Source organism: Ceratotherium simum, chromosome 30 (assembly GCF_057802395.1).
Source record: "Ceratotherium simum simum isolate JZ-2026a chromosome 30, ASM5780239v1, whole genome shotgun sequence".
Classification (NCBI taxonomy): domain Eukaryota; kingdom Metazoa; phylum Chordata; class Mammalia; order Perissodactyla; family Rhinocerotidae; genus Ceratotherium; species Ceratotherium simum.
Genome location: NC_141929.1, coordinates 14513009 through 14531846, shown reverse-complemented (window position 1 = coordinate 14531846; position 18838 = coordinate 14513009). Strand labels below are relative to the sequence as shown.

General features: G+C 42.8%; 1 protein-coding gene and 1 pseudogene across 1 annotated transcript in view; both read right to left on the bottom strand.

Moving 5' to 3' along the window:
• Positions 1-18838, bottom strand: part of IL34 (interleukin 34) — a 53775-nt gene that overhangs the window by 11968 nt on the left and 22969 nt on the right. The gene's annotated exons all lie outside the window — the stretch shown is intronic.
• On the bottom strand, positions 4738-6149 carry LOC101390753 (dnaJ homolog subfamily C member 7 pseudogene; annotated as a pseudogene).

Genomic DNA, 18838 nt, shown 5'->3' with positions numbered 1-18838 from the left:
ACCACCAGACCCTGATGGAGAAAGTGAGAAATGGGGTCCCGGTCACCTTCATGCCACATCACAGAGTCCTGAACCTGGGCACCACCTGTGGTCCCACCCCCTGAGCCCCACAGAAACGGGAGAAATGTGTGAAAGCAAAGAAAGACACAAAGTGGGAGTTACCTGATGACACTGGAGCCAGAGCCTGGGGGCGGGGCACAGAGGAAAGCAGGCTGCTCACAGAGCCCCCCAAACAGAGGGCCCCTCCCTGGCAAATGAGGCCTGAGAGTAATCCACCTAAAAGAGTGGCCTTGCCCATCCCCGGAGAGCCCAGGGCCTCTCTCTCCCCTCCTCTCTCTCTCTGGTGGGGATGGGGGAGGGTGAAGAGTTTGAAAATATGCCTCTCCCACCCACCCTGACTCTACTCCTGGGGCTTGCATGGAGCAGTCATTAGGAATCTCACACAAGGAAAAGTTGTGCAAGAAAGTACAAGTTGGAGTATTATTCTGCACAGTTCAATTGTGAAGAGCATTTTCAAAGTCACAGTGGCAAGTAAAAAGTGAACATTGATGGAATCATTACATAAGGATCCTGGGAGGACAAGGAGCTGGGGAGGTGCAGGTGTGTGGGGAGGGAAGTGGGTGACAAGGAGTAAGTCTTCCACGGTGGGAAGTCAACAGATAATGCCTCAAATGAAGAAGCAGCCAGACGAGCATGCTATTTAGAAGGATAAAAACTATATATTGCTTAAAAAAAAATAAAAAACTTGAAAGTCCTGTCTCTGGGCAGCAGGAAATGGGGAGAAGTGGGCAGAGAGAGGCCTGCTGTCATTCATAACAGTGTCATATTAAAAGATTTGATTCTTTAATTCAGGTGCAGGTATAACTTTGATTTAAAAAATAAAACTAAATTTCGTAAAAAGGCATTTCTGTGCTGGAATTGTGTCGCGATGTCTGTCCAGGTCCGGCAGCAAGGACCTGCTCCCCCGGGACTTGCACTGCTCCCTCCTTTCCAAAGCCACCTGCTCTGGCTCCTCCCTGCCCAGCCTGAGAACCTCGATGGCTCGCCCTCCCCAGGGACGCAGCTGTGGAACCCGAATTGGAATCCAGTGGTTGAGCTCTGGAGCCCGTGCCCCAGCCTGAGGAGGAGACCTGTTCTATATTCAGAACACACACAGCTCAAGTACCCACTCTATCAGCTGCCACAAACCATCCCAACATACAGCGGCTGAAAACAACAATCATTTATGACTTTTCACAAATCTATAGGTTGGCTGGGTCTTGGCTGATCTAGGCTGGGCTCACTGGCTGGTGGGTGGGCCAGGTGCTGGCTGGTCTAGGTTGGCCTCAACTGGGATGACATCTCCAGCAGGCTAGCCTAGATTTGTTCTCATGGCATTGTTCCAAGAAAGGGAGCAAATGAGTCAACGCCCCTTAAGGCTGAGGCGCAAAACCATCACACCATCACTTCCACCTCATTTTATTGGCCAAAGCAGATTGGGGGTGAGGGGGTAGAGAATAGACTCTACTTGATGGAAAGAGCTGCAAAATATCATTGCAAAGGGCATAGATGGGGATGTGTGCGAAAAATTGAGGCCAGTTTTGCAACCAATCTATTACACCTACCCAGAGAATTCTTCTCCCCAAAGCAGCGGGGCCTGACCTGAGGCCCAGGGGACAGAGCATTGGACCACCTGCTCCAGCCTGACCACTTGTCTGTAAGCAGGGCAGGGTCACAAGGGCCTCAGAGACATTCCATGCAACCCCCACATCCTAGAGATGAGGAAACGGGCTGTGGGGGAGGGCGCTGGCCCAAGGCCGCACACCTAACTTCATCTTCCTCCTGTGAATCAAGCCACTCTGCCCTTTGAGAATTCTCGGAGGGACAACAACCAGCAGCCACGAGGAGTGAGTGACAGATGCTCTATACAAGGAGGAGGTGAAAGACAAATAGGACTGAGTTTAGGCCATAGAAAAAGAGAGACAAACAAAAGCAGAAACAGGAATGCTTTATTCGGGTTAATTTCATCAGCCCAGGATCTATATTCCTGAGTGACATTTTACCCACCACCTCTGTTCTACAGTGGAAAGAGGATTCTAACCTGGGGAACATGAATAACACAGGACCCACTCGGCCACATCTCAAAAGTCAGTCTGGGGGCCAGCCCCGTAGCGTAGCGGTTAAGTCCACATGCTCTGCTGCTGGCGGCCCGGGTTGGGATCCCGGGCGCATACCGACACATCGCTTGTCAGGCCATGCTGTGGCGGCGTCGCACATAAAGTGGAGGAAGATTGGCACGGATTTTAGCTCAGGGCCAGTCTTCCTCAGCAAAAAGAGGAGGATTGGCATGGATGTTAGCTCAGGGCTGATCTTCCTCACACACACAAAAAAAAGTCAGTCTCCTTCAGAGAGGTGGGCTGGGTCAGACTCTGGCTGGCACCCTGTGGTCCCACTCAGCACAAGTCCAATCTGTACCCTTTGTATCTGGGCTCCGCCGTGTGACTTCCTGTGACCAATGGGACTTGCTTGTGCCTGAGGGCTTGTCCTCTCCTGCTGCTGGGAAGGCTTTGCATCATGTAAACAACTCCTGGCTAGCTCCTAAAGAAGCCATGGCTGGGCCGGCCCTGTGGCGCAAGCGGTTAAGTGCGCGCACTCCACTGTGGCGGCCCAGGGTTTGCCGGTTCGGATCCCAGGCGCTCACCAACGCACTGCTTGGCAAGCCATGCTGTGGCGGCGTCCCATATAAAGTGGAGGAAGATGGGCACAGATGTTAGCCCAGGGCCAGTCTTCCTCAGCAAAAAAAAAGAAGAAGAAGAAGAGGATTGGCAGATGTTAGCACAGGGCTGATTTCCTCACAAAAAAAAAAAAAAGAAGCCACGGCTGAGGCCCCAGGCTCTTGAGTGAAGCCATCCTAGACCATCTGGCCCCAGTCAAGGCAGCCCAGAATCCCAGCCAACCCACAGATTCAGGAGAAATAATCGATGTTTGTTTATTTTAAAACACTAAGTTTGAGAGTAGTTTGCCACACAGCAAACACTAACTGATACAGCATGGAAATACACCATCTCTGCAAATGCCCTGCACAGAGCCGGATCAATTCTAACCCAAAGCATTTTCTGGGAGTCGTTCAGGTGGCTTCTCTCCTCAGAATGAAGCCCAGTTCCAGATCAGGAGGCCTTCGGGGGCAAAGGTGGGCTATCACTGCCCCAGGGCCAGCTCAGAATCTTCTGTTGGAAGATGAACTTTCCGGGATTTAGTATTAATCAAGACTCTTTTTTTCTCTCTGCCATATTTGATTTATTTTTTGAAACTTTTTACTATAGAAATTGTTAAACCCAAACAAGGCAGAATAGTCTAATGGATCCCATATAGCCATTGTTCAGCTTCAAAAATTATCAATATTCTGTCATCCTCCAATTTTTTTCCCTAGAGTATTTTAAAGCAAATTCCAGACACGCCATTTTACCAGTATGTAACGATTTTTTTAAAAATATAATCACATTACTATTATTGCACATTCCCAAATCAATAATTCCTTATATCATCTAATACAGAATCCATGTCCAATTTTCCCTGGTTGTTTTTAAAATGTCTTTTTTTTAAGTTGTTTTGTTTGAACCAAGAGCCCAACAAGGTAGTGTATATAGTGCCCTTGAATGATGTGTCTCTCATGTCTTTTTTCCTTTATTTTTTTTTAATTAATATACAATTCACATGCCATAAAATTCACCATTTTAAAGTGTACAATTCAGTGGGGTTTTTTTTTTAGTATATTCACAAAGTTGTGCAATAATCACCACAATCTAATTCCAGAACATTTTCATCACCTCAAAAATAAACTCTGTATTCATTAGCAGTCACTGTTTATTTCCTCTTCCTCTCAGCCCCTGACAACCACTAATCTGCTTTCTATCTCTATGGATTTGCCTACTCTGGACATTTCCTATAAATGCAGTCATACGGTATGTGGGCCTTTATGACTGACCTCTTGCACTTAGCTTAATGTTTGCAGGGTTCATTCATCTTCTGGCATGTTATCAACTGAATGTGTGTGCCCCCCAAAATTCATATGTTGAAGCCCTAACCCCCAGTGTGACGGTATTTGAAAATGGGAGCTTTGGGAGGTAATTAGGGTTAGATGAGGTCATGAAGGTGGGGCCCTCATGACAGGATTAGTGCCCTGATAAGAAGAGACACCAGAGAGCTTGCTCTCTCTCTCCGTGCTCCCACAGAGAAGAGGTCACGTGAGCACACGGTGAGAAGGCGGCCCTCTGCAACCCAATCAGAGAATCTGCACCAGAAACGACCATCGCTGGCACCCTGATCTCGGACTTCCAGCCTCCAGAACTGTAAAAAAATAAATTTCTGTTGTCAAGCCACCCAACCTATGGCATTTTATTATGGCAGCCCGAGCAGACTAAGACAGAACACCTATCAGTACTTCATTCCTTTTTTTTCCCAAAGGGTCAAAACATTTTATTCTCTTAATTTTTTTTTTCTTTTTTAATAAAGTTAAACAGTAAAACAAAACTTCACGAGCTGCCTCCCCGTTCACCCCCCACCTTCCTCCCCTACCTGCAGCCTGGGTGCTGGCTCCCTTTCTGTCACCCCACTCACAAAGACACGGGGCATCCAACTGAGAAAGCAAAACCGCTCTAAGTATGTGGAGACATGACCAAGGGAGGAGGTGAATTGTGTCCACGTTCAAGGTGAAACTGACAAGTCTGCATTTGTTGGGTTCTAGATGGTTTCCTTTCATTAGCCAAATTGGAAAAAGAAATTCCCTGAACCAGATGCTTCAAAGCTGAAGCCCCCAGGACCGCCAAAGAATGCCTTGCAGATACTGTTGACATCAAAATCACCCATATTCGTGCCCTCCTCATCTAGGTCCTGTCCACTGTCATAGCGAGTCTTTTTCTTGGGATCAGAGAGGATGGTAAAAGCTTCTCTGACTTCCTTGAACTTTTTCTCCTCCTCCTTCTGAACTTCGGCACTGGCTCCACTGTGCTCATCTGAATGGAGCACCAAGGCCTGTTTCTGATCAGCTTTCTTCATCTTGTCCTCAGAGGCCTCCACGTTCACTCCCAGAATCTTGTAGTAACCTTTCCTCTCTTCAGTTCCAGCTCTGCATTTTTTAGGAGCTATTTATGTCCTTACGTTTTCTCCGTCTGATACACTTTTTCATAGGCCCGCACTGCTTCTTCATACTGTTCTGTGTCCGTGCAACACTGAGCTCTTCTCAAGGAGGCTTCTATGCAAGCGTCATGAGCTTCACTGCATCTGTGCAGTCTTCCATTGCATCATCGCGTTTCCGAAGCTTGGAATTAACCGTACCCCGATTACAGCAGAGTTTAGCATTTGTTTTTCTATTGTTGGGGTCTATCCCCAGGGCTTCTGTGTACAGTTCATGTGCTAGCTTGTAATTTCCTTCTTTAAATGCTTTATTCCCATCTTCTTTCTTTGCTTTAAGTGCTTTAGCCTTTCTGCAAGCAATGCAGGCCTTCTCTGGTCAGGACCCATCCTGAGAGCCTGAACCGCCTTCTCAATGAGATCTTCACAATAAAGGCAGAGTCCTCGTACATTCGGAGCACCCACATTGGTGAAATCCATTCGTAAAATGACACTGGCCACAGACTGTGCTTCTGGACAATAACCCAGCATTGCTAAATATTCTGCTTTGAGGATTTTGAAGCAACGGGAGGCAGGGGCAAATTCTAGGGCATGGTCCATGCAGAAAATAACCTTCTGAAAATCTCGCTTCTCAAAATCCGTTTCTGCTATTTTCTCCTAGCTTATGACTGCATTAGCATTCTTGAAATCCTGTTGGGCCTGAGCATTTTTGTGACCCAGTTCTAGGGTTCTCTGAAAACTGACATGCCGCCTAGAGATAGGTGTCATTTGCCCTCTCGTAGATGTCCCTGGACAAAACTGTCATCTAACCTCACTGACGGCTGTGCATCTCCGAGCTTCCCAGGACCTTCCGAGCATCATCTAGGTGGCTGCTCAATTCCCATAATAGCCAGCATTTTTAGGACACACATCTATGGCTTTTGTATAATGGTTATAAGCTTGACGGTAATCTTTACTGCTTCCCTCTTGGCTTCTTTGTGGTGGAGCAGCTCTGGCTCAGTCACCACCATTATCACACCGCACTCCACGGCAGCTGCCATCTTACTGCTGGGACCAGTACTTCATTCCTTTTTATTGTCAAATAATATTCCATTGTATGAATATACTGCATTTTCTTTATCCATTCATCAGTTGATGGACATTTGGGTTGTTTCCGTTCTTTGGCTATTATGAATAATACTGCTATGAACATTCATGTACAAGTTTTTTGTGTGGACATATGCTTTCAATCTCTTGGGTATATTCCTAGGAAAGGGGTTGCTAGGTCATATGGTTACTCTGTGTTTAACTTTTTGAGGAACTGCCAATCTGTTTTCCAAAGCACCTGCCCCATTTTATAACCCCATCAGCAGTGTTTGAGGGTTCTGACTTCTCTAGATTCTCCCCAACCCTCATCTGACTTTTTGATTATGTGCATCCTAGTGGGTGAGATACCTAGTGATATCTTATTGTGGTTTTGACTTGCATTTTCCTGATGACTAATGACGTTGAGCATCTTTTCATGTGTTTACAGGTCATTTATATATCTTCTTTGGAGAAATGCCTATTCAAATCCTTGCCCATTTTCAATTAGTTTATCTTTTTATTTTTGAGTTGAGTGAGAGTTCTTTATATATTCTGGGTACTAACCTCTTATCAGATATATGATTTGTAAATATTTTCTCCCATTTTGTGGGTTGTCTTCTCACTTTCTTGATAGTGTCCCTTGATACACAAAAGATTTTAAGTTTGATGAAGCCCAATTTATCTTTTTTTTTTTCTTGGTTGCTTGTGCTTTGATGTCATATCTAAGAAACTGTTGTCTAACCCAAAGTCACAAATATTTAAACATGTTTTATTCTAAGAGTTTTATAGCTTTAGGTCTTTGATTCATTTGGAGTTTTTTTTGTTTTTTGTTGTTTTTTTTTTGTGAGGAAACCAGCCCTGAGCTAACATCTGCCAATCCTCCTCTTTTTCTGCGGAGGAAGACTGGCCCTGGGCTAACATCCGTGCCCATCTTCCTCCACTTTATATGGGACGCCGCCACAGCATGGCTTTCCAAGCAGTGTGTCAGTGTGCGCCCGGGATCCAAACCGGTGAACCCCGGGCCGCTGCAGTGGAGCGCGCGCACTTAACCACTTGCACCACCGGGCCGGCCCCTGGAGTTTTTTTGGGTACGGCGTGAGGTAAGAGCCCCGCTTCTTTCTTTTGCATGTGGCTATCCAGTTGTCCCAGCTCCATTTTTGGAAAAGACTACTCTTTCCTCCGTTGAGTGGTCTTGGCACCCTCACCAAAAATCAATTGACTATAGATGTACACAGACAGATATGGATTTATTTCTGGATTCTCAGTTCTATTCCATTGACCTATATTTCTATCCTACGCCAACACCACACTGTCTTGATTTCTGTAGCTTTGTAGTAAGTCTTGAACTCTTAGACATTTAATCTTTACTAATTTACTTTCCCTTTTTGTTATTATTGAAGAAACTGGGTCACTTGTCCTGTAGACTTTCCACATTCTGGATTTGGCTGATTGAATCCTTGGAATGTCATTTAACATATTTATCTCTGAATTTTTAATACTTAGATCAAGAAGCTTCACTGGGCTCAGGTATAATTTTCATAAGAGGTGTTGTGTTACATCAGGAGGCATGGAACATCTGCTTGTCCCACTTTATTGAGCTAAAATGTCATGTTCTTTCTCCCTAATCCATCCACTATTAAGTTCTCTATAAACTTTTTACCTTTCATCAGACACTGATGATTATAGCCTGGATCCAGTATTTCATTAGGTGGTTGACTTTCTGATTCTATCTTTCCCTCTGCATTTATTACTGTGATTCTTCTATAATGTAGAAATTTCCCTCTTCATCTCTTTTCTTATCTTAAAGTTTTGTTTGTGTAGAAAAAGCAGGATAAAATTTGATTCTTTCTCTTTAATTACTAGCTTTCAGAATGAGTTGTTCCCTAGCATCCTCCAAAGGTAATTAATGATGATTTTTCAGTACCATTCTGGATTCATTAATTTTTTTTTTTTCCTGAGGAAAATTAGCCTTGAGCTAACATTTGTTGCCAGTTTTCCTCTACTTTATATGTGGGTTGCCACCACAGTGTGGCTGACAAGTGGTGTAGGTCTGTGCCTGGAATCTGAACCCGTGAACCCGGGCCGTTGAAGCAGAGTGTGCTGAACTTAACCACTAGACCACTAGGCCACAGGGCCAGCCCCTGAATTCACTAATTTCTTAATTTACATATTTCAGTCCATTGAAGTTACTTTTAAGTCAGGTTTATTGAGGAATAATTGATGTACACTAAAGTTCACCCTCTTTAAGTGTTCGGTTTGATGAGTTTCAACAAATATAAACACCAACATATTATTCAAAGTATAGAACATTTCTATCACTCCGAAAAGTTCCCTTGGGTCCCTTTGCAGTCAATCCCCTTCCCCACCCCACACTTCTGGCAATCACTTATGTAATTTCTGTTCCTAGAGTTTTATTTTTTCCAGAATATTCTATAAATGGAATCACACAGTATGTTGCCACTTCTGTCCTGTCTTCTTTCACTTAGCAAATGCATTGGGGATTCATGCATGTTGCTGAGTGTATCAGTGGTCTGTTCCTTTTACTACTGAGTTAGGACACCATTGTACCGCACTGTTTATCCATTCATCAGTTGATGGACATTTGAGGTGCTTCCAGGTTTTTGCAATTCTGAATAAAGCTGCCACATACATTTGCATACAGGTCTTTCTGTGGACATATGTTTTATTGCTCTTAGGTAAGTACCTAGGAATGAGTTGCTCGGTCATATGACAGCTAGAGATTTAACAATAAAATTACCAAGCTGTTTTCCAAAGTGGCTGTTTGTTACTCTTTATGATATTCAAATTATTTCATCATTTGGCTAATGGGAGCTCTTTCCACTAGGTTGCTATCCTATTGACATCACTCCAGTGTGTTCAATATGTTCCTTGCTTTCAGACATGACAGGAGGTTCAAGGTGCATCTTGTACATTTTCTGCCTCAGACTCAAAATCAGCTACTTTTCCAAGGAACTTTTTAATGGGAAATGGTACTTAGAAACCGCAGCCTGAACACTGGGGTGCTCATTACTACCCAGTTATCAGTGTTTATAGGCTTTTTCAGGTGGACAGACCTAGCAAAATTCATATTTTTCAGAATAGAAAAATAAATCATTAACTTGTAGATAAATCATCAGAATTATAAGGTTTTTAATGTCTTTATATTATTTGCATCTCTTTTGTCTTGTGCTGAAAATCTTGTTTCCTAAATGACACTTAAGATAACTATTTGTTTTATCCTTCTATATATATAGTAGTTTCAAAATAGTAACATTAATATTAAAACTTAACAATAAGACAAGTCTCTGCAGTTTAAGATTTCTTTGTGGTTCTTTTTATCTTAGGATATATTCCCACTTGGAATGTATAGTCAAAAGACCATGCATTTCCATTTGTTTCTTATTTTTAGGAATTTTTTTTAATATTTATGTTTTAATTATCCAAAACACATAATTCCAAAGTAAAAACTATAAAAAGTATGTTCAGAAAGGTCTAGCTTCTAGTCCCCATCTTTCTCCCCCATCTCTTCCCTCTCTTTAATAATACTAATAGTAAAAAAAAAAAATTTATTTGTTTTTGGTTTATCCTTGCATTGTTTATATTTTAAAATAGAAGCATATTTTCATAGTTCCTTTCTTTTTGCCTACAAAAGGTAGCATATTGCATGCATTGTTTTGTACCTTGCTTTTTTAAAACTTATTTTAAAATACAACACAGATACAGATTAACATAAAACAAATGTACAGTTTAATGAATCATTATAAGACAATCACACCTTATAACTACCACCCAATCAAGAAATAGAAACTGGCCAGCCACCCCAGAAGCTCCTCGATGAGCCCCATCCCAATCACAGATCCCCCAAAAAGTAACCACCATCCTGACTATTACAGCAGTTACCTTGTTGGGTTTCTTGATGGTTTTATCAACCAGCTGGGCATCCCTAGTCACTATAGTTTAGTTTTTAGCTTTGTCTACTTTTTATTTTATTTTTTTTTTAAAGATTTATTTATTTATTTATTTTTTCCCCCCAAAGCCCCAGTAGATAGTTGCATGTCATAGCTGCACATCCTTCTAGTTGTTGCATGTGGGACACGGCCTCAGCATGGCCGGAGAAGAAGTGCATCGGTGCTCGCCCAGGATCCGAACCCGGGCCGCCAGCAGCGGAGCGTGCGCACTTAACCGCTAAGCCATGGGGCCGGCCCCATTTGTCTACTTTTTAAATTTCATGTATCTTTTAAGTCTCTTTTAATAGACGAGATTTCCCCCCATCCCATTCTTTCCCTTACAATTCATCTGTTGAAGAACCCAGGATACTTGCCCTGTAGAGTATCCCAGTCTAGACTTTGCTGACTGCACACTCATGGTGCAAATCAACACATTGCTATGTCCTCTGTTTCCGCACATTCGCGGTTGGGTCAGACTCAACCTCAAACTCTTTCTCATGACTATAGGTGGTGCTGGGTTCTTTCAACAGGAGGCATGTAACGTCTGGTTTTCACTCTTTTCTGATGTTGGCAGCCATGATCCCTAATGCCTACATCCATTAATTCATCAAAGGTTGCTAAGTCTGATCAAGCCTTTTCCCATGAGGCAAGCAGAGGCAGTAGCAGATCAGCAGCTTTGCCAAGATGTCTGATGTGAATGAAATATTGTGCTTTCCTCTCACATCTGACCCCTCTGTGAAATCAGAAATGCTCCAGGCCTGTGTGGTTTGTTCTCCAATGTCTGCTTCTCAGACAAGGATTGGGTGGGATCCAGACATGCACTGCCTTTGCCCTTGTGATCCAAAGTCACCTGAACAATTTTATCAAGTAAGACCCACTCCGGGGTCCAGGGACCAAATGCTTGAAGCAAGCAGAATAGTCTGGCAGGTGCTGCATGTATGCGATCAGTGTCAGCACATCTTGGAGGCCTGGCGGCCACACCAGATCCTTAAGACATCTCCCAAGCTGGAGTATTGCCTTGGGTGAAACAAAACAAAACCTGCCCAGTGCTACAGATGACAGAAACACTGAAACAGGAAACTGCATTACTCAGCACTTCCTTAGAGCCAGGAGCCTGGCACACTGTTTGGGCCACATCTATATAGTATATTGAGATATATTTCTCTACATTCACTCACCTTTTTACTTAAATTTATTTGTAAAGAAAACTTTATAACACTTTCATTAAGAGAAAAACAATTCTCACTTTCCAAAATGAGAAGGAAACTTCAAGGAATGCGAAATAATGGAATTAAATTCTAGTGAGAAAGCTTTGCCTGCTGAAGGCTCTGAGCTAGGGATCTGCTCTCTCTTTTTGGAAAAGGGAGGTTAGGAGGGTTAGAGAGGTGTTTAAAACATATTAGCGCCAGACTGAGTCTTTCTCCTAGAGTAGTTCTCAACCAGGAGGTGGATTTGGTCCCCCAGGTGACATTTCAAGGGATACTTTGGTTTGCCACAACTGGGGTTGAGGGTTCTACTGGCATCTGGTGGGCAGAGGTCAGGGATGCCGTAAACATTCTACAGTGCACAGGGCAGCTCCCTACAACAAAGAATTTTCCAGCCCCAAATACCAGTAGTGCTGAGGCTGAGAGACCCTGCCCTAGAGAACTAAGAAGGGTTGAAAAAGAACTGAAAAGTGACTTCCTCACTCTGGGATTCGATGTTATTCAATGCAGGATCCAGGTACCATGTAACACCAGCCAACAATAACCAGGGCTACACGACCCACACTTAGAGAAAACCGTCTAAATGATGCGATGTCATAGAAGCAAGGGTGACACCAGCCACTGGCACTAAAAGAACGTAGTCATCAGAAGGCTCATCTCAGAGAGGCCCACAGACCCAGCGACTAGTCACTGCACTGGATGCCGCGCTTATAGTCAACATTTATTAAGCATCTACTATGTGCTGGGAACTAGTAAATCGTGATTCTAGTAAGAGGCACATAGGCCAGTGGGGAAGGCAAGGAACTAAATAAATGAGTAGGAAACAGTATCATGGGAGAGTGTGTGCGGCTGAAGGGAAGATGAGAAACCACCCATTAGGGAACCGGGGGTGAGTGGCGGTCGGGAGGCAGGAAAGGTTTCCCAGGGAAGACGATGATTCCAGTTCTTAACCCTCCCAAGGAGCTCCCTCTGGTTAGAAGCTGGGCTAATTCAAAATCAATGCATGGCTTCTGGCCGAGTGCACAGATCCAAACACATTTAACACTAATGTGTAGTATGTATTTATGGATCCATAAATATACCCTAAAATAATTTTAAAGAAAAAAAAGCCGTACGCCTGGAATATCCATTGCATTGCTGTTTACACTTGAAGAAAGAAAACGGGAAACAACCTCAATGCCAAACCACAGGAAAGCAGTTAGCATAATCTTAGAACTAATTGCTGTTTATCAAGTGTTCACCGCGCGCGCCAACGGCTTTACATCCAGTGTAGCAAAACGATTACATCTTTATCTCTTGTAGCAACTGTGAGAATTAACCCTCCCATTCTCCGAGAAAAGGCAGACTCATAGAAGACAGAAGGGAGTCTTTTCAACCAATGCAGGGGGAACTATTGGACATCTTTACACAAGAAAAAATTACACGTAACCCGTACCCCACACCATGCATAAAAATAACTTGAAATGGATCATAGACTTAATTGAAAAGCCTAAAACTATAAAAATTCTAGAAGAAAATCTTTGCAGCTTTGAGTTGAGCAAAATTGTTCTTAGATATGACACCAAAAGCACAAACCATAAAAAAGAAAATGGTGGTGGGGGAGAAGCGACAGGAACAAGTTAAAATAACATTATATTACCAGATTATTCATTTTTATGGTTATCATCTATTTATGGCAAGTGATGTGGATCTCCCATTTATAGCAGCGATATAAAGTTTCCTTTTTAAATAAATTTGGTCAGATTTCTAAAAGGTGAATAACCCTAAGGAAAAAATGTGCAGGTAAGATACAGACTCTGAAGAGGTGAGGATTCTCTTCTTGCCTCAGGCTCCTCATCTATAAAATGGGTTTGGTACAAAATTCCAGCCTCAAAGGGTGATATGAGGATTTACTGAGTTTCTATAAATAGAAAGCTTAGAACTTGAGCTGGCATATGGTGCACAGTAGCTCAGTATTGACTATTATTATTATTCACTATTATAAATAGCAGTAAAGATGGATTTTGGAAAACATGACTCCTCTTTTATTTTTGAATGATTTCCTTTATTGCTGTTGGTTTTATACCATCAATAGAGATTTGTGAGGAAAATACTTACTTGATTGTGAAAGAAAGAAAGGAACACAGTGTGGAACTAGTCACATGAGACCCTTGAACACTCTAAACAGCTCCTACTTTAAGAAAGTTGCTGATGTCCTAGTGAAGGACTCTGACCTCCTGCTCTAACCTCCAACCTCTGACCTCCAATAAGCAAGGAGATTCAAGAGTAGAAGAATAGAGTGTGGAGGGTCCACACTAGTGCCATTCTCGAGAAAAAGGGACAGTGGACAAAGGGCCTCCCACAGACCTTTGTGTCCTAGAGCCCCCTTGGAGCAACAGGATAAAAAAGAAAACAAAACAAAGCAAAAAGGAGTGAGGTAGCAGTCAGTAGCTGGAGGGTCTTTAGCTTGACAGACTCGTGGATGTAAACTTCTGCAGAGGGTTATCCTCTCTATGCATCAAAGGAAATAACTATCACCAAGAAAATAACCAAGTTCACGAGGATGTGGAGCAACTGGAACTCTCACACATCACCCCTCGGAGTGTAAATCGGCACAATCATTTTGGAAGACTGCTTGGCAATTCTAACAAAGTTAAACACACCCCTGCCCGGTGATGCAGCAATGCCACTTCTAGCATTTAACCTAGAAAAATCAAAATCTATGTCCACGAAAAGAATGAACAAGAATGTGCATTGCTTCTATATTCATATGTTCAATAATAAGCAGTTCCCAAAACTGAAAACAATCCAAATGTCCATCAATAGAAGAAAGGCTATACAAACTGTGGTATAATCTCACAATGGAATACTACTCAGCAAGAAAAAGGAGCAGGGGCCGGCCCTGTGGCCTAGTGGTTAAGTTCGGCATGCTCTGCTTCAGTGGCCTGGGTTCGTAGGTTTGGATCCTGGGCACAGACCTACACACCGCTCATCAAGCCATGCTGTGGCGGCAACCCACATATAAAGTGGAGGAAGATTGGCACAGATGTTAGCTCAGGGCTGATCTTCCTCAGCAAAAAAAAATAGTAAAAATAAAAAGAAGAAAAAGGAGCCAACTACTGATTTAAGCAACAACTTGGCTGAATCTCAAAAAACATTATTGTGAGCAAAAGAGGCCAGAAACAAAAGAGCACGTGCTATATAATTCCACTTATTTGAACGCAAGAACAGGCAAAAAATTACAGCAGTCCCCACTTATCCACCGGGGATACATTCCAAGACCCCCAGTGGATGCCTGAAACCACAAATAGTACCAAACCCTACATATGCTAGGTTTTTCTATACACACACACCTACGATAAAGTTTAATTTATAAATTAGACACAGTAAGAGATTAACAACAATAACTAATAACAGTGTTGGCTTTGAGGCCATTATTAAGTAAAATAAGGGTTATTTGAACTGCAATACTGTGACAGAGAGCTACTCAGTGACTAAAGGGTGGGTAGTGTATACAGCATGGATACGCTGGACAAAGGGATGATTCACGTCCCTGGTGGGATGGAGTGGGACGGCATGAGATTTCATCACACTACTCAGAACGGTGAGCAATTTAAAATTTATGAATTACTTCCTTCTGGAATTTTCCATGTCATATTTTCAGACCACAGCCGACCCCGGGTAACTAAAACCACAGAAAGCAAAACCACAGGTAAGGGGGAACTACTGTAACCTATGGTGATAGAAATCAGAACAGCAGTTGTCTAAGGTAGGTGGTGGTGGTAGGAATTGACTGGAAAGGGGTATGAGGGAACTTTCTAGGATGATGGAAATGTTCTAGCTCTTGACTGGGGTGGTGGTCACATGGGTACAGACAACTATCAAAAATCATCCGTACTGCAGGCCTGGCCCAGGGGTCTGGTGGGTAAGTTTAGCACACTCCACTTTGGGAGCCTGGGTTCAGGAGCCTGGGTGCAGATCTACATCACTCATCAGCCATGCTTTGACGGTGACCCACATGTAAAACAGAGGAAGATTGGCACAGATGTTAGCTCAGGGTTAATCTTCCTCAAGCAAAAAAAAAAAAAAAGAGGAAGATTGACAACAGATGTTAGCTCAGAGCTAATCTTCCTCAGGAGAAAAAAAAATCCAAACTGGGTTAAATAGTGTCCCCCCCAAAATTCATGTCCACCTGAAATCTCAGAATGTGACCTTATTTGGAGATAGGGTCTTCTCAGACATAATTAGTTCAGTTAGAGTGAGGTCATATCAGATTAGGGTAGGCTCTAATCCAATAATTAGTGTCCTTATAAGAAGAGAAAATAGAAACACACAGGGAAAATACCATGTGACGATGGGTACAGAGATTGGAACGGTATGTCCATAAGCCAAGGAATGCCAGGAATTGCATGCCACCACAGGAAGCCAGGAAGAGGCAATGAAATACCCTCCTCTAGGGCATTCAAAGAGATCATGGCCCTGCTGACACCTTGATTTTGGATTTCTAGCCTCCAAACCAGTGAGAGAACACATTTCTGTTCTTTTAAGCCACCAAGTTTGTGGCACTTTGTTACAGTAGCCCTAGAAAACTAATATACTAACAAATAGAATGTTTAAGGTTTGTGCATTTCAAGTAAATTATACTCCAATTTAAAAAATTTAAAGTAGCTAATAGAAAACAGCAAGCTGGTGATGACAGCTCCAACCTGGCTCCTGCTTCACCAAATTAGACAAAATACCCGAAGTAGAGCCAGCCTCGTGCTGTCCAGAATCCACAGTTAGTGGGAAAACCTGGGCACCACCCAGCCACACTCCTCCCAATGGCTCTCCCTTCATAGCTCATCCACCATGCAAAGCCGTCCCCTCTGCCCACAGCAAAAATGCCCCCTACACCCTCTCAAACACAAATACTATGCGGCTCTGGGCAGCACTACCCAGGAGAGCCACCTTGAAGATGCCCCATTCAAAAGTGGACCAGCCCACTTTTGAGGGAGCTCCAAGCCTCAGAATTAAAGACTGCAGAAAAGCCCGGTTAGGGGCCAAGAGCTTTCATCCAACTCTTCTTCATTAACTTACGAATTTATTATCTGAAATGTCAACCTTAAGGAATCTTCCATTCCTTTGCTTTCCATAGTCCAGACACTTACAAAAGGAGTTTTTTTTAAAATTATTATGTTGCTTCATCTTGTAAGCCTCTGACCCTGAGAACTTGCCAGACACGTGTCTAAGTACACTTGCAGCTATTTGCTTGAGGATTGAGGTCAGCGAAGGTCAGAAGGTCACTGAATGCAGAGAACACCTGGCCCAATCCCCACTGGATGCTCTAATCCCCAGTTAGCCTCCCCCACATTTATTGCCAAGGAACTTGCCATGCATTCATTTGTTGAACCCTCATAACAAGGCTAGAAGCAGGAACTGTTATTATCTTCATTTTCTGATGAGGAAACTGAGGACCAGAGCGGTGAAGTAACTTGTCTGAGGTCACACAAGTAGTAAACCACAGAGCAGAGATTTGAGCCCAGACAAACTAATCTAGAAGCCACTGTCTTAACCACTGGGCTGCACTGCCAAGTGGATGACTCTTCTATGAATTGGGCACTGCATCCCCCAGTGACCAAGAACCCAAACATTTTTCTTTGTTACAGACCTAGACTCTTTTAACTCCCCAGCCCCACGAAACCCATCTTGAGAAACATTAGCGCAGCGAGTCCCAACTTTAGTTTTATAATAGCCCAGAGACTCCAAAACCCTCCAGAGCATTACATAAACAAAACTGAATGTAACAAGATAAAGCTTGTTTGGTTTTGTTTTTGGGGTTTTGGTATGTATTGTTTTGAAACGAAAGTTAACTAAAACAGCTGCAGAGCTACACTGAAAAAGTCTGAGATCAGAATCATGCAGTTTTTTCTAAATTGGTGGAAAACCCCAGTTTCTATTGCCTATTACACTAGGAAGGAGTTTGGAGCTGGGTTTCCTGGAAGAGAATCAAACCAATGGTTCCCTACTTAAAGGACACTTCAGCCCATATGTACTGATTCTGTAATGTCCACAGACCCTCTCCAGAGGAGTCCACTGGAGAAACTTCTCCAGTAGGGTGGCACAGCACACTAAAAGACCAAAGGGAATTTATTCCAGGAGTGCAAGGATGGTTCAATATTAGGAAACTTCTTAATATAACATGATAATAGATCCTAGGAGATCTGTAAATGTTGAATAAGCATTTGACAAAATTCGACACCCTTTCCGGATTTAAAAAAAAACAAAAAATCCTCATTAAAGTAGGAAGTAATGGATAATTACTTAACATGATAAAATATGTAAATCTCAGATAAAAGCTAGCATTTTGCTTAACTGGAAAATGCCAGAAGCATTCCCACTAAAGTCAGGAACAATGCACATTTGCCCACTATCACCGTACAGGAGATACTAGTCAATGCAGTTAGATAAGCTAAAGAAATTAAAGATATAAGAATTAGACAGAAGGAGGTAATATTGTTTCCATTTACAGATGGAACAGCCAAGAGAATCTACTAAGAAACTACTACAAACAATAGCCAGTTAGAAAAGACTCCACAAAAAAAGATAAAATATCTAGGAATAAACTTATCAAAGACTATGCAAGCTATATACTAAAAAACCATAAACAATACTGAAAGACACATGATTTTTAAATAAATGGAAAGACAGACCATGTTCTTGGATAGGAAGATTCAACATCATAAATATGTCCATTCGCTGAAGTTAATGTATAAATTTAAGGCAATTCCAATACAGTTCACAAAAGAGGAGATTTAAATGGCCAGTAAATATACTTTAGAAGTGCTCAAACTCATTAGATAGTAGAGAAGTAAAAATCAAAACCACAGTTAATCACCACTAGACACATACACACCAGAATGAATAAAATTAAAAAGACCAACAAAACCAAGTGTTGAAGGGATGCAGAATAACTGTAATTCTCAGACACTACTAGAAGGAGGGTAAATTGTTACACATCTATTTGGAAAACAGTTTGGCAGTGTTTTCTGAAGCTGAACATATGCATATCCCAAAGCCCAGAAATTCCTCTTGTAAGTAAATATCCAACAGAAATGTTGTATATATGGGCACCAAAAGCCATGTGTTACAATGTTAATGGCAGCATCATTCATGATAGCCAAAAACGGGGAACAACTTAAATGTCCATCAACAGGAGAATGGATAAATAAACCTCACAGGGGCCGGCCCGGTGGTGTGGCGGTTGGGTGCGCGCGCTCCGCTACTGGCGGCCCGGGTTTGGATCCCGGGCGCGCACCGATGCACCGCTTCTCCAGCTGTGCTGAGGCCGCATCCCACATACAGCAACTAGAAGGATGTGCAACTATGACATACAACTATCTACTGGGGCTTTGGGGGAAAAAAAAGGAGGAGGATTAGCAATAGATGTTAGCTCAGAGCCGGTCTTCCTCAGCAAAAAGAGGAGGATTAGCACGGATGTTAGCTCAGGGCTGATCTTCCTCACAAAAAAATAAATAAATAAATAAACCTCACAAA